Source organism: Crocuta crocuta, unplaced genomic scaffold (assembly GCF_008692635.1).
Source record: "Crocuta crocuta isolate KB4526 unplaced genomic scaffold, BGI_CrCroc_1.0 scaffold24, whole genome shotgun sequence".
In the NCBI taxonomy this organism is placed as follows: domain Eukaryota; kingdom Metazoa; phylum Chordata; class Mammalia; order Carnivora; family Hyaenidae; genus Crocuta; species Crocuta crocuta.
Genome location: NW_027530974.1, coordinates 8,966,621 through 8,980,655, shown reverse-complemented (window position 1 = coordinate 8,980,655; position 14,035 = coordinate 8,966,621). Strand labels below are relative to the sequence as shown.

At 42.3% G+C, this 14,035-nt stretch overlaps 1 long non-coding RNA gene across 1 annotated transcript in view; it reads left to right on the top strand.

Moving 5' to 3' along the window:
- Window positions 1–8,952: 8,952 nt before the first annotated feature.
- The window catches only part of LOC144236385 (uncharacterized), a 37,631-nt gene continuing 32,548 nt past the window's right edge, over window positions 8,953–14,035 (top strand). Inside the window, exon 1 of the long non-coding RNA XR_013336511.1 lies at window positions 8,953–9,102. This is a non-coding gene — a long non-coding RNA (uncharacterized LOC144236385). The remainder of the gene's footprint in view (window positions 9,103–14,035) is intronic.

The following is a 14,035-nucleotide window of genomic DNA, read 5'->3' as shown; positions in this document are numbered from 1 at the left end:
AGTTAACGTACAATCATAATTAAAATAACAGCAGCGGCAGCAACAATGCGGCCTATGGCCAATGTGGTTGGAGCCCTAGTCCGGCGTTGCACCGTTACATCCGATCTGGGTTGGATGCCGGTGTTTCACTGGACAGGAAGGCAACCATGTAACCCGCTGCAGGATCACCACCAAAAATGCAGGGGTTCGGAAGCTTGTGGATCAAAGTGAACAGAAACGTGAAATGCTCTTCTGTTTCATTCTTTTGCAACAGAATTGCTTGTTATGGACTCCAACGTACTCAACGTTCATGCACAAAAGGAGCCCAGTGGAAATGCCTGGGAGAAGAAGGGAGGTGGCAAGTTCATGGTCTTCTACAACCTGCAGGGCATCATTACTCCTTCCTTCCTCTCTGCTACCCGACTGTAAGCTCCCAGAGCGGGGATCTTATTCTGGTATTTCTATCCTCAGCGTCCAGCACCACTTTCAGCACATAGAAGGTGATTAATAGGTGTGTGTTGAATAAGGAAATGATTAAATGGACCAGTAACAGAAAGTCAGATAACTCAATGGATGATCTACTTGATAGCATCTGAAGATGGACCAAGATGCTTGAGCAGCCAATGTTTTCAATATCCAACAAATATTTTTAAAAAATAACTTACTATATACAGGGATAATTCTTGGTACTGGGGATACTGCGAGCAAACAAAATAGGCAAAAAATCCCTTCTCTCGTGAAGTTTACATTTTGATTTGGATGTTTTTGGTAGATGTATTGCTTTGCAAGGCTGGGCGAATGGCTTCCCAGCTAACTTTTGGGAAATGCTTTAATTTTCACCTTCCAGATCCTTCTTTACTAACTGGAGTTTAGGAGAAGGCATTTGAGGTCTGCTGGTGAAAGTCATTATATAAAGCATATGTTTTTGTTTTCTTCCAGATTTATTAATAAAGAATTGACAAATAAGGGGATGCCTGGGTGGCTTAGTTGGCTGAGTGTCCGCCTTTTGATTTTGGGTCAGGTCATGACCCCAGAGTCATGGGATCTGAGCTGACAGTAGAGCCTGCTTAAGAGTCTCTCTACCCTCCCCTTCCTCTTCCCTCTGCCCCTCCCCCACTCTGTCTCTATTTTTCTCTCAAATTAAAAAAATAAAAGGAATTGACAAATAAAAACACAACATGGTATTTTGATATACATACAAATTATGAAATGACCACTACACTCAAAGAAACATACCTGTCACCTCCCTTTGTGTGTGTGTGTGTGACAAGACTCAACATCTACCTGCTTAGCAAATTTGAAGTATGTAAAAAGTATTGTTAACTGTGATCACCGTGCTGTACATTGAGTCCATTCGTCTTTTGTAACTGAAACTTTATACCCTGTAACTAACATCTCATCATTTCCCTCTACCCCCAGCCCCTGGCAGCCACCACTGTATTCTCTGCTTCTGTTAGTTCAACTATTTTAGATTCCACCTATAAGTGAACTCATGCAATATTTGTCTTTCTGTGTCTGGCTTATGTCACTTAGCATAATATCCTCTAGGTTCACCCATATTGTCCCAAATGGCAAGATTTCCTTGTTTTTTAAGGCTGACTAATCCTCGTGTGTGAGTGTGTGTGTGTGTGTGTGTGTGTCATTTTAAAGGATATGTTTTGAAGGAAGATGTTTTATATTTCTTTAATGGGGTCATTTTGTCTTAAGGCTTTATTTCTTCTGAAGGAGAAAAACAGATTTATTTTTTATAAATATCTAGGACAATTTGAATCTTTTCCTGTTTCCTTTGAGAGCTGCTGAAATCAAGTTCTTTTAGCTTTGCATACATTGCTTAATATTTCATGTCTTCTAAATATGAATACTAATACTAATAACTATCATTTTTTTAGGGTGTATCTTGCCAGTCACTGCACTCAGTGCCTTATAGACTTTGCCTCATTTAAACTCTCAACAACCCTTTCAGATAGATGCTATTGTTAATATCTTTATTTTATTTTATTATTTTTTAAAAAATGTTTATTTATTTTTGAGACAGACAGAAGCAGAGCATGAATGAGGGAGTGGCAGAGAGAGAGGGAGATACAGAATCTGAAGCAGATTCCAGGTTCTGAGCTGTCAGCAAAGAGCCCAACGCAGGGCTTGAACTCAGGGACCTGGAGATTATGATCTGAGCCGGAGTCAGATGGTTAACTGATTGAGCCAGCCAGGCTCCCCTATGTTTTTATTTTAGAGAGATAGAGTGCAAGAGGGGCAGAGGGAGAGAGAGACCATCTTAAATAGGCTGCATGCTCAGTGCGGAGCCAGACTCAGAGTTCGATCCTACAACCCTGGCATCATCACCTGAGCTGAAATCACGAGTCAGATGCTCAACTGACTGAGCCACCCAGGCACTCAGATATCTTTATTTTTAAAATGAGGGAACCAGGATGCCTGGGTGGCTCATTTGGTTGTGTTCTACTTCAGTTCAGGCTATGATCTCCCAGTTCATGAATCTGAGCCCCCATCAGGCTCTCGGCTGTCCGTGCAGAGCCGGCTTCTGATCCCCTGTCCCCGATTCTCTCTGCCCCTCCCTGCGTACATGTGCGTGGACTCTCTCTCTCTCAAGTATAAATAAAATAAAATAAAATAAAATAANCGATGAAATAAAATAAAATAAAATAAAATAAAATAATAAAATAAAAAAGTGAGGGAACCAAGCTGAAAGAGGCTAAGTAACTTATCTTAGGCCACCAGTGAGTAACTAATGGTTTGCGGTCTGGAATCCATCCAGGACCCTAGAATGGAGAGTGCACCACAGGACTTTCAGCCATTTGCCCTCAGCTTTCTTATCTATAAATGCAGTGAATGTCGGTCTAGTCTATGTTGTGTACACAGTGAAGATAAAATTTGATCCATTTATGAAAACGCTCTGTAAGTATTAAAATGCTGCATGAATATATAGTATTTATCATATTAATTTAATCTAATTAGTTTTAAAAATCTTATTTTTAGGGGCATCTGGGTGGCTCAGTCGGTTAAGCATCTGACTTTACCTCAGGTCATGATCACCCGGTTTGTGGGTTCGAGCCCCGCGTCGGACTCTGTGCTGACAGCTAGCTCAAAGCCTGGAGCCTACTTCCGATTCTGTATCTCCTTCTCTCTGTGACCCTCTCCTGCTCTCTCTCTCTCTCTCTCAGAAATAAATAAAACATTAAACAAATTAAAAAAAAAAGGTCTTATTTTTAAAGTAATCTCTGCACCCAATATGGAGATTGAACATACAACTGAGAGATGAAGAGTCTCATGCTCTACCGACATAGTCAGGCAGGTGTCTTGGTACTTTTCTTGCTGTTGTAGTTATTATTATTATTATTTTATATGTCATTTATTATCCATAATAGCTAGTACCTCCAGTAATCTACTCTGCAACAGCAATTAGTGAAATTGATTGAACTTTGGTTGAGCAAAGTTTGGAGACGGCCGTGGTGATGAATCTGGTAGGAAATGAGGTAGACACGCCGTGCCGATTGAGTGGAAGAAACACCACTGACAGTGATTTGGCTTCTTGACACATCTCCCTACATCCTGGGGCATCTCAGGGTCTGGTGGGGGTGGGTGTCTGAGGCCCCCTGGCCACCCAGCATAGTATCCTCAGGAATCTCCTCCCTCCTAATTGCAGGGCGCTCTGTTCCAGAAGCCAGGCCAAGTGCAGCAGTGAGAAAGGTTAAGTTTTCATTTTGGTGAGTAAATTTGCAATGCTGCTTTGAGACAACATAATGACTACTTCCCACACCTTATTGTGTCTGGTAGACACATGGTCACAAAGACATCAAACAAGCATCAGGTCTCTGTCACCGCCCACTACACCTGTCATCCTCCACAAAAGTGGCAAGACCTTGTGGCTGTTTGAAAACCTTTAGTGCTTTTTCATGCTAGTCACTTGGCTGGGGCAGTACCTGGAGATGTCTTTAATGTTTGAAGCTTGGGTCAAGGACTGAAGAGGCAGAGCGATGAAGGACATACCAGTCCCTTACTTTTTGTAATATTCGGTCTTTATATTTCATTTTTTCATCTGTTCATTCTCTTATTCAACACTTTTGAGCTGTTTGCTGGGAAGAAATTCCACTGAGAAGCTTCCAGGCTGGCGGGGAGGCAGATGAGTAAAAACATAATTACAGACAGTGAAGTGAGTTCTAACAGGGATTTTATACATAGAGTGGGGGTGGACTGGTGAATCCTTAAGATATATGGAATTAGGTAAAAACGTGCATTCCCACTTGGGGTGATATTGTCCTTAAGGGGGGCACAAATTGGTTCTTTGGGGTCGAAAAGTCTTAGACATTATAATGGTTTGTGACCCTCCAAGCTCAACCCTACTTGACAAAATCTTATTCCTTTCTATTTAATTTTTCTTCTGAGATAAACTTAAATTTATTTTTTTCTCCTTAGAGGTTGTGAGAGTAATAATAATAATAAAAGCTATAACCATGGGGACCAGATAGATGAATTTACCTCAGTAACTCAGGCTGTCTGTCTAATTCTACCAAGCTGGTTTTTGTGGCTGTCTTCCAGTTAGTTTAATTTGTCTATTTATTTTTGAGAGAGAGAGAGACAGAGCACAAGTGGGAGAGGGGCAGAGAGAGGGAGACACAGAATCTGAAGGAGGCTCCAGGTTCAGAGCTGTCAGCACAGAGCTCCATGCGGGGCCTGAACCCACAAACCATGAGATCATGACCCAAGCTGAAGTTGGACGCTTAACCTACTAAGCCACCCAGACACCCAGTGTCTTCTAAGTTAGTTTAAAAGCCACAGTCGATTTGGCTGATGTGTCCAAAAATTTGTCCTTACTGTACTGATTAAAATTTTCCTGATTCGTGGCCTGATATGGAGCAACCCCCCTCTTCCAGCCTCATAAAATAGGAAAATGAATTCTCAAACATTCCTCTAGTTTCCTCAGATATTGGTTATTACCTCTGGAGAAGCATGGAAAACCAACTTTTGACCTCGGTTTCCCTGCTGCAAAACAAAGCTCCTAGATCAAATGTTGACACTGTAGAAAGGAGGCGTTTGGGATAGATGTTAATCCATATGATTAATTACAAACAGATAATGGTTGAATTTGCAAATATGCTTCCTTCCACTCTTGCAGAGGTTAAGATATCAAATTTTAATACACAGAAAAAGCCGTAAAATCCCATTGCAAGGGTGTAAGTGTTTCATTCTTTTTGTTTGCAGTTTTTATCCTTTGGGCTAACTGTAATTACCACTTCTATATCTCACCCAAAACGTAACTTAAGAAATTGCTGCGCCCAATATCTGAGATTTTGGGGGACAGCTTTGAAAAGACTTTTTCACTATATAGAGATATTTAAGCAGGAGATCATAAGACAAGTTGGAAAATGCACTAAGTGTTGGATTCTACCAGCCAAGAAAGCAACAGTGATAATCACTGAGCCACTTGAGTGAAGAAGAAGGAAGGTGACCTCAGGGGGAGTGAAGAATGAAAAGGGTCACCAGAATTGCTTACCTGCAATGACTTCGTTGAAAAAGAATAACAGAACTTCCGGTTCCCCCTTCCACCAAAGTTTAAAAAATACGGGGCGCCTGGGTGGCTCAGTCAGTTAAGCATCCAACTTCGGCTCAGGTCATGATCTCATGGGTTCGAGCCCCGCGTCAGGCTCTCTGCTGACAGCTCGGAGCCTGGAACCTGCTTCGGATTCTGTGTCTCCCTCTCTCTCTGCCCCTCCCCTGCTCATGCTGTTTCTCTTTCTCTTTCAGAAATAAATACAACATTAACAAAATTCAAAGTTTAAAAAATAAAAAGCCCTACCACCCACAAAGATGTCCTGGGTAGGCGTAAGGAGTCCTTGCATACTTTAGGGGGTGTGAGCAGAAAACCTGGCTTAGGACTCATTGCCAACAAAAGACAGAGCAAGGCGGCTGGAGCTGGTGGCTTCCTGGAAACAGGGCCCAGTGGGAAGGGGGGTGGGGCTGGACAGTGCTGCTTGAATAGCACTTCAATCCCTCTGGGTCAGAAAGGGCTACTGTAGATATAAACCTTTACATATAAGCCCTTCTTGTGTGAAGTAGCCGCTTGCCCCATCACATACCATAGTCACACAGACAGGGACACAAAAGCCATTTGTTAACGCTTCAGACAAGGCTGAAGGGGAGTCATGAGAAGGTTGACCCACATTCCTAGGGAATGTAATGCACAATTCCTCTCATTCACACCATATCGGTATTGACTGTTTTATTGTAGCCTTGTTATTGTGGCTGTTTCCCTTTCATGATACCATTTTCCAAAGTTTAAGAGTTGACTGCTAACATTTGCTTCACTTTAAAGCTTGGTGTGAAAGTTTTGTGTGTGTGTGTGTGTGTGTGTGTGTGTATTCACACACAAGAATGACCAAGAGGCATTTTTGTTTAAAGGAAACTGTTTACTAAAAGCCCAAATATTTCCATCTTTTTATCCACAATGCTAGGTGTGTTTGAGTCCGTGATTCTTCTTGTCAACTAAAGATGGGCATATTTGGAGTTGGCTGTGGTTTAGTGGAAAGAGGAGTGGATTCAGAAGCAGAGGAGGTGATGGTTTTTAGCTGTGGGCAAACCAGTTAATACAGGCGAGCTTTCATTTCTTCATCTGTAAAATGGGCATACTGATATATATTTGATAGGGATTTGATAGCATAATGGTTCCTGTAAAACTGCAGAGGGTTTTGAAACTGTAATGTGGTTTTATAATTAGGCTGCGATGAGCCATCACCTACACTTCCCCTCCAAGATCTTCCTACATATTCTTCATTCCAGTTGATCTGCCCCAGTCGATGCATGGTGAGCATTTTTAAGAAAAAAATTTTTAATGTTTTATTTATTTCTGAGAGAGAGAGAGACAGAGTGAACAGGGGAGGGTCAGAGAGAGAAGGAGACACAGAATCAGAAGCAGGCTCCAGGCTCTGAGCTATCAGCACAGAGCCTGACGTGGGGCTCAAACCCACAAGCTGTGAGATCATGACCTGAGCCGAAGTTGGACACTCAACCGACTGAACCACCCAGGCGCCCCACATGCTGAGCATTTTATGCAGCCTAGAGTTATATTCCTGACCGTAGGTCTCATTAAATCCATCTCCTCTCCAACAAGACTGTGATAGTTTCCCTTTCGTAAAGATTAACTTCTAAAACTCTTAGCCCAGCAGGTGAGGTCCTCCTTGGCCCAACCCCAAACTGCTTTTCCACACTTCTCTTGGTGACGCACTTCCCACCACCCCAAGGCTTTGGCTGCTCCACACTTTTGCCTTGCCCAGACTATGCCAGGGACTTACAAGACCTTTCCTGACCTTTGCTCAGCCTGGAACACCATTCCTCCCACTCAGGGGGGAAAAAAATCTCATCATTTAAATTCCAAGTTACAAATTCATCTTATCCTCATCAGAAGCAATGGTCTCTTCTCCCGACTTCTTAGAGCATAATGTTTGTAACTTTATTTAACCCTGTTTGAATTCTATTTAAACCCACTTGCTGTGAACCTATGATTACCATCACTATTTACTGAACATCCTCTATCTTTATAATAAAGTCAATAAATGTCGCAACGCTGGTCCATTGCTTCAGGTAGAGCAAGGCCCTGTTTAATAAAACACGAGGAATACTCACATTCTGCTTTGTGTTTGGTTAGCTGTTTATTTCTTCACCAGATGGCAAGTATATCAAGGGCAAGGCCTATGATTTATTTAGGTCTCTGTTGTCTACGGTGATTGGCAAAGAGCCTTGGATGCATTGGTAACAAAAGCAACAATAAAATGTTAGGTTAATAAGATACATATTACTAAGGTTTAGATCTTTCGGTGGGGAAAAAAATATTAACCCAAGGGCAATAATCCAATGTGATTTGGAAATGGGTATGCTTTAAGAGAGGTCCTGAAAAGAAATGACTAAGTGGGATTTTCTTTCTTTTTTTTTTTTTTTGCATGTGAAAATGGGCTCTGAGTTTTTGGTTTTAAAGAGGATCTCTTTAAAGAGCCCCACCTCCCTGTGTTGACTTCTCTTGTAGGTTTCTGTGGTGGGTTCTTGGTGAGCAGAGAATTCTCATCTCGTCTCCCTGATACCCCCACAACCCTGAATTGTTGCCAGCAAACAATTTAACTCCTTTTTCATTTTGACAAACGAACTCCTCCAGGATATCACTGTTGAAATATCAGCTGCCGCGTGGCCCATGGCCTTCTGGTGTAATTTCCTACGGCTTTTCTAGGTGGATGGGTGTCATCTGAATTAATGATAAAGCCATTCCATTTTATTAGGTAATTAATAAATGCTGGGGAAGGAGGATCTTGGGTGATACATATTTGCCTCTTCCTGTATTTACAGGAAACATAAACCAAAAATGAAAGCTACTTCGGGCCACTTATATCAAAGCGACTCTGGACCAGTTGGGTCCCGTCACGACTGCACCAAGCTCATGAAAAGACCAAGCTTCTGACGGCTTGTGTAAACATGCATACACTTCCATAGCGTGTAGCCTTTACTTTTCCTTTAGCATACGGGGGGCGGAGGGGACCCTAATACGCCCCACCTCCTGCAAGCACAAGCGCAGGCAGAACTCACATACAGTGTGGTTTCACAATGCAGCCTATGTGGAGAGGCTTCTTTTCCCACAGGGCCCCGGTTGGCTTGTGATGGCGGTCTTCTATGTTTTCAAATGTTGTGCATTTCTCTTTTGCACCTGGCATGAAAAAATAAGACAGTGTGAAAAGAAACACTATGAAAATTTCTCCCCATCCTGTCTGTTATGGGTCCTATAGTGTCCCCTTCCACCCGGAGATATGTGGAAATCGCAACCTCAGCAAGTAACCTTACTTGGAAATAGGGTCATTGCAGATGGGATCAGCTAAGCTGAGGTCATACTGGAGATGGGTGTGTCCTTAATGCAATCGGATTGGTTACAGGAGGGAAATTTGGACAGAGTCACAGAGGGAGAAGGTCCTGCGATGGCAGAGGCAGAGATTAGAGCAACTGTTAACCAAGGAGCGCTCAGGATGGCCAGCCACCTCTAGAAGTTAGGAAGAGGCAAAAAAGGATCTACCCAGAGTTTTAGAGGAAGCAAGGCCCTGCTAACACCTTGGTTTTGGACCTGAAGCCTCCAGAACTGTAAGAGAACAAATTTCTATTGTTTTAAGTCATCCAGTTTGTGACTCTTTGTTACGGCAGCGCTAGGAAACTAACATATTATCTCCCCCACCCCCACTTTGCTCTTTCTGTCCAGAGGCAAATAATGTTAACACTTCTGATGGTAATACTTTATTTTAATTTAAAAAAGCAATGTGTTTGATTTTTGAATAGGCGGTACATTCACATGGGTCCAAAAAATACATAAAAACTTGTATAGTGAAAAAAGTCTTCCTGATAATCCATCCCTCATCAGCCCATTCTCCCATCTTGCCTCTGTCTCTCTACCATGCTCATTCATGTGGTTAGTTAGTTTATACATATTGTAGATTTTTATCTCCCCTTTACTAGGAATCTATNCGAGATCATGACCTAAGTGAAAGTCGGACGCTTAACCGACTAAGCCACCCAGGCGCCCCGCCTTTTTTTTTCTTATAAAAAGTTTTCTCTAATCCTTTTCCGATCAAAAGTTCCATGGCTTAGAGACTGATGAATAGTTACTGTGACAGGGTAAAGGAGAAGAAAGTGTGGACTTAGTTAAGGTCAGCTTCCATCTCAGCATCAGAATTGGGCTGACTCTTGGGCGCCTGTGTGGCTCAGTCAGTTAAAGATCTGGCTCTTGATCTCAGCTCAGGTCTGGGAGTGCAAGCCCTGCGTTGGGCTCCACATTGGGCATGAAGCCTACTTAAAAAACAAATCGGGCTCGCTCTCTAGTATCTGTGCTTATGGGCTCATAAGTTGTAGGAAAGATTATGTCACCCAAGGCTGGAATGTCTAGAACACCTCTCCTTTTTTTTTTTGTTAACGTTTTATTTCTGAGAGAGAGAGAGAGAGACAGCATGAGCAGGGGAGGGTCAGAGAGAGAGGGAGACACAGAATCTGAAGCAGGCTCCAGGCTCTGAGCTGTCAGCACAGAGTCCTGTGGGGCTCGAACCCACGGACTGTGTGACCTGAGCCGAAGTCAGACACTTAACCGACTGAGCCACCCAGGTCCCCAGAACACTGCTCCTTATACCAAAAGTTATAGATTCAGGGAAATCAGGGGCAGCTGAGGTTCAATCTTCCAGGCCTCAAGTAGATATTTGGCATTGGTGGCAGTGAATCAGGGTGAGCGTGGATGAGCTGGCCTTTGTGTCTCTTGGGAGTCTTCAAGGTCGGGGGGGAAGGCTTCAAGGGAGCCAGGCTTCTAAGACCTCTGCCATTCAATGTTGGTGGGCATGCGGTTTGCTGAGTTGAGGAGGAAGGGGTCAACAGAGAATGGGGGTCAGTTAGAAACATTGAAATTGTTCCAAATTTTGGAACATTGTTCCAAACAACATCTTTGGAATCAGATGCTTGGGTCTGCGTTCTTATTCCCAGCTGGTGACTTGGCCTAGAGCCTCTCTGTGTTTCAGAATCATTGTCTGCAAAATGACAATTGTTATGAGAAGTCAAGGAGATCTTTGGTTCTAGTGTTAGTACTCTGTGTCTTATGCTTTAATGTCAAGAAGGAGACGAGATGAAGACAGCAATGCTTCATCTAAAACTGAAAAACTGAAAGCCAGCTGGCTTAGGCTGGACTAAGGCAAGGGTGTTTTTTGTTTTTTGTTTTTTTAATTTAAATTAAAAATTTTTTTTCTGAATAGGTTAGCCTCAGGAGAGGCTGGGGGGTACTGGGGATGCATATAATGAAAATACACAGGCTGAGGGGAATTTGCGCTTCTTTTGACTTCAGTTAACTTATAGAACACATAAGAAATTATATGCCAATTAGTACCAATTATTTTCTGTGATGACCATTGGTTGTTTCACAATCTTTTTTTATGTTTTATTTATTTATGAGAGAGAGAGAGAGACAGAGTGAGCAGGAGAGGGACAGAAAGAGAGGGAGACGCAGAGAAGAGAACTGCAAGATCGTGGATGCTTAACCAACTGAGCCACCCGGGTGCCCCTGTCGTTTCGCAATCTTGACAGGTGCGTTATGCTGGGTCTGTGATGCTTGATCTGTGATGTCCCATACTGGGCCATCTCCTGCAGGCCATTTGTACCCACCATCCTCTGACAGCTTAGCCAATTGCAGGGACTATTGTCATATTTATTCTTTGTTCAGATTCAGACTACCCTTTATACTTCCTTATTGCCTAGAATTGGTAATATAGTACATCCTAAGTTCATAAAAATGTTGCCTTTTAACATCACCAGCGAAGTGACTGGGGCGGGGAGCAAATTCACATTGTGTCCCTGTAGAGATTTCAAAGCATCTTTCGTGGTTTCAATGCACACTTTCTGTTAAAGATCAATGTAAGTGGAGTTCAAACTCTCAGAAATCCTCGTACAGCAAGGGTCCCTTAGATCTCTTTTAGGGTGTGAGTTCTCTCTCTTTTATTTTTAAGTTTATTTATTTATTTTGAGACAGAGAGTGCTAGCACAAGCAGAGGAGGGGCAGAGAGAGAGAGAGAGAGAGAGAGAGAGAATCCCAAGCAGGCTCCACATTGTTGGTGCAGCGCCCCATATGGGGCTCGAACTCACAAACTGCGAGATCATGACTTGAGCCAAATCAGACAGTTAATCAACGGAGACACCCAGGTGCCCCAAGAGTTCTCTTAATTCAGATATTTGGAAAAGTCTATTCAGGGAAAGAACTATGATAGTACAGGCAACACCATTTGTCTGTTCATTTGACATGTGTTCATCGAGGAGTTCATATATGCCAGGCTCCTTAAGAATGATAGCTATCTAGTGGCGCCGGGGTGGCCCAGTCACCTAAGCGACTGACTTCAGCTCAGGTCATGATCTCATGGTTCATGGGTTCAAGTCCTGCATTGGGCTCTCTGTTCTCATCATGGCACAGAGACTGCTTGGGATTCTCTCTCTCCTTCTCTCTCTATCCCTCCCCCACTCATGCTCTCTCTCTCTCAAAAATAAATAAACATTAAAAAAAGAATGATAACTATCTAGATGAGGGAAAAGCTACTGGCATCTTTGAAAAGTATAAAGCAGTAAAACCTTGGATCCTTGGTAACTTGTTCTGTGAGTGTTCTGCAAGACAAGCAAACATTTCTAACAAATTTTCACTTGATAAACAAGCAATGTCTTGCAATATGAGTAGTACGTGATGCCGAATGTCATATGATTACAACTGAGACAATGGCTCTTCTCTCCCTCCCCCCTCTCTTTCTCTTTCTCTTGCTGCAGGATTGTGGGTGATTGTCTCCCATGCTTGGATGCTGGGTCTCAGGCCACCATGTTTGAAAGAGATGGTGTTAATGCACATTTTTTTGTCAATTCAAAGCACCTATGGACAGTCTTTTGCTTCTCCATTCAAGAGGAAGCTTAGGAATGCTTTGCTTCATTCTAGGGCAGACAATCTGCAGATAAAGACCCTTTCCTCTGCTGTTTATTGCCAGTGACATTAAATACAGTATATGACAAGCATTTATTAATACTGTAGTGTAGCCAACATCCATGTGAGCATATACAATGGGCCCCTAACACCAGCCACAGAGGTTTTCAAAGGTAAATGCAGGTTAATTTGTTTATTTTTCTTTATATTTTGTATTTATTTTATTATTTTGATCATATTACAATACTGTAATCATTTTTATATGAGTATTTTTTGAGTTGTGGAATGAATCATCTGAGTTTCCATTATTTATTTATATTTTGTGTTTTTATTTATTTAGGAGAGACAGAGAGAGCACAAGTGGGGGAGGGGCAGAGAGAGAGAGGGAGACACAGATCTGAAGCAGACTCCAGGCTCTGAGCTGTCAGCATGGAGCCTGATGTGGGGCTCGAGCTTGCGATCTGCAAGATCATGACCTGAGCCAAAGTCGGATGCTTAACTGACTGAGCCACCCAGGTGCCCCTGAGTTTCCGTTATTTCTTATGGGGAAATCCACTTTGATATACAAATGCTTTGGATTACAAGGATGTTTCTGGAACATATTATGCTCAAAAATCAAGGTTTAACTGTATATTGTCAAAACAAACATACTTTTTTATTAATCGACATTTTATGTCATGAGTGTAATATGTTCTGTCCCATTACAGGGTCATAGTTATCAACATTTTAGGTCTTAAGTTTGAAAGTAATGGAGGCTTTAAAAAAAAATTCTTTTTTATTTGTTTCATTTACGTCTTTATGGTTTTGTTTTTATTTATTTATTTATTTGTTTATTTATTTATTTATTTATTTTTCATAGACTTCAAGCCCTGTGCAGAACCCAATGTGGGGCTTGAACCTACAACCCTGAGATCAAGATCTGAGCTGAGATTGAGTCAGATGCTTAACCAACTGAGCCACCCAGGTGTCCCTTCATTTATTTTTTTAAAAGTAAACTCTGCGCCCAATATGTAGCTCAAGTATCCCGAAATCAAGTATCCCGAGATCAAGAGTCACATGCACTCTGACTGAACCAGCCGGGCTCCTCTGTATGGAGACATTTTTTGGTCAAGTTCATCTCATGAGGGGAGAGCCTCTATGAACGGTGTAGCAGACACAACCTGGATGGGATCTGAACCAGGAATCTTCCTCCTGGAAAATAATACTGAGTCTGGAAGAAATTAAGGCGAGGCAGCAGCCTCTTGCCTCATGCCCATCCAAGGACGATCCCCCCCCATCCCCCGCCCCCTCAGGAAGCAAGGATTCTCACATAAAGCTGTTTGACTTAAGTTTGATTCACCTAGAACCATATTATCATCCAACTTACGTTTCTCTATCAACACCACAAGGGTAAAAGAGATTTTATCGAGACTTTAAAAAGCTTGAGGTATTGCTGTTGAAAATATTCTTTAGGCTGGTAATCTTACATGAAAAGGAAATGAACTCTCTTGGGTGTTCTTAGTGAACCCTTACTGATTTGCTGTGATCGTATCTTCCTTTTCTTGTGTTCACAAGGCTTCCCCTCACCCCTGTGTTTAGTTTTCTTGAATTTTG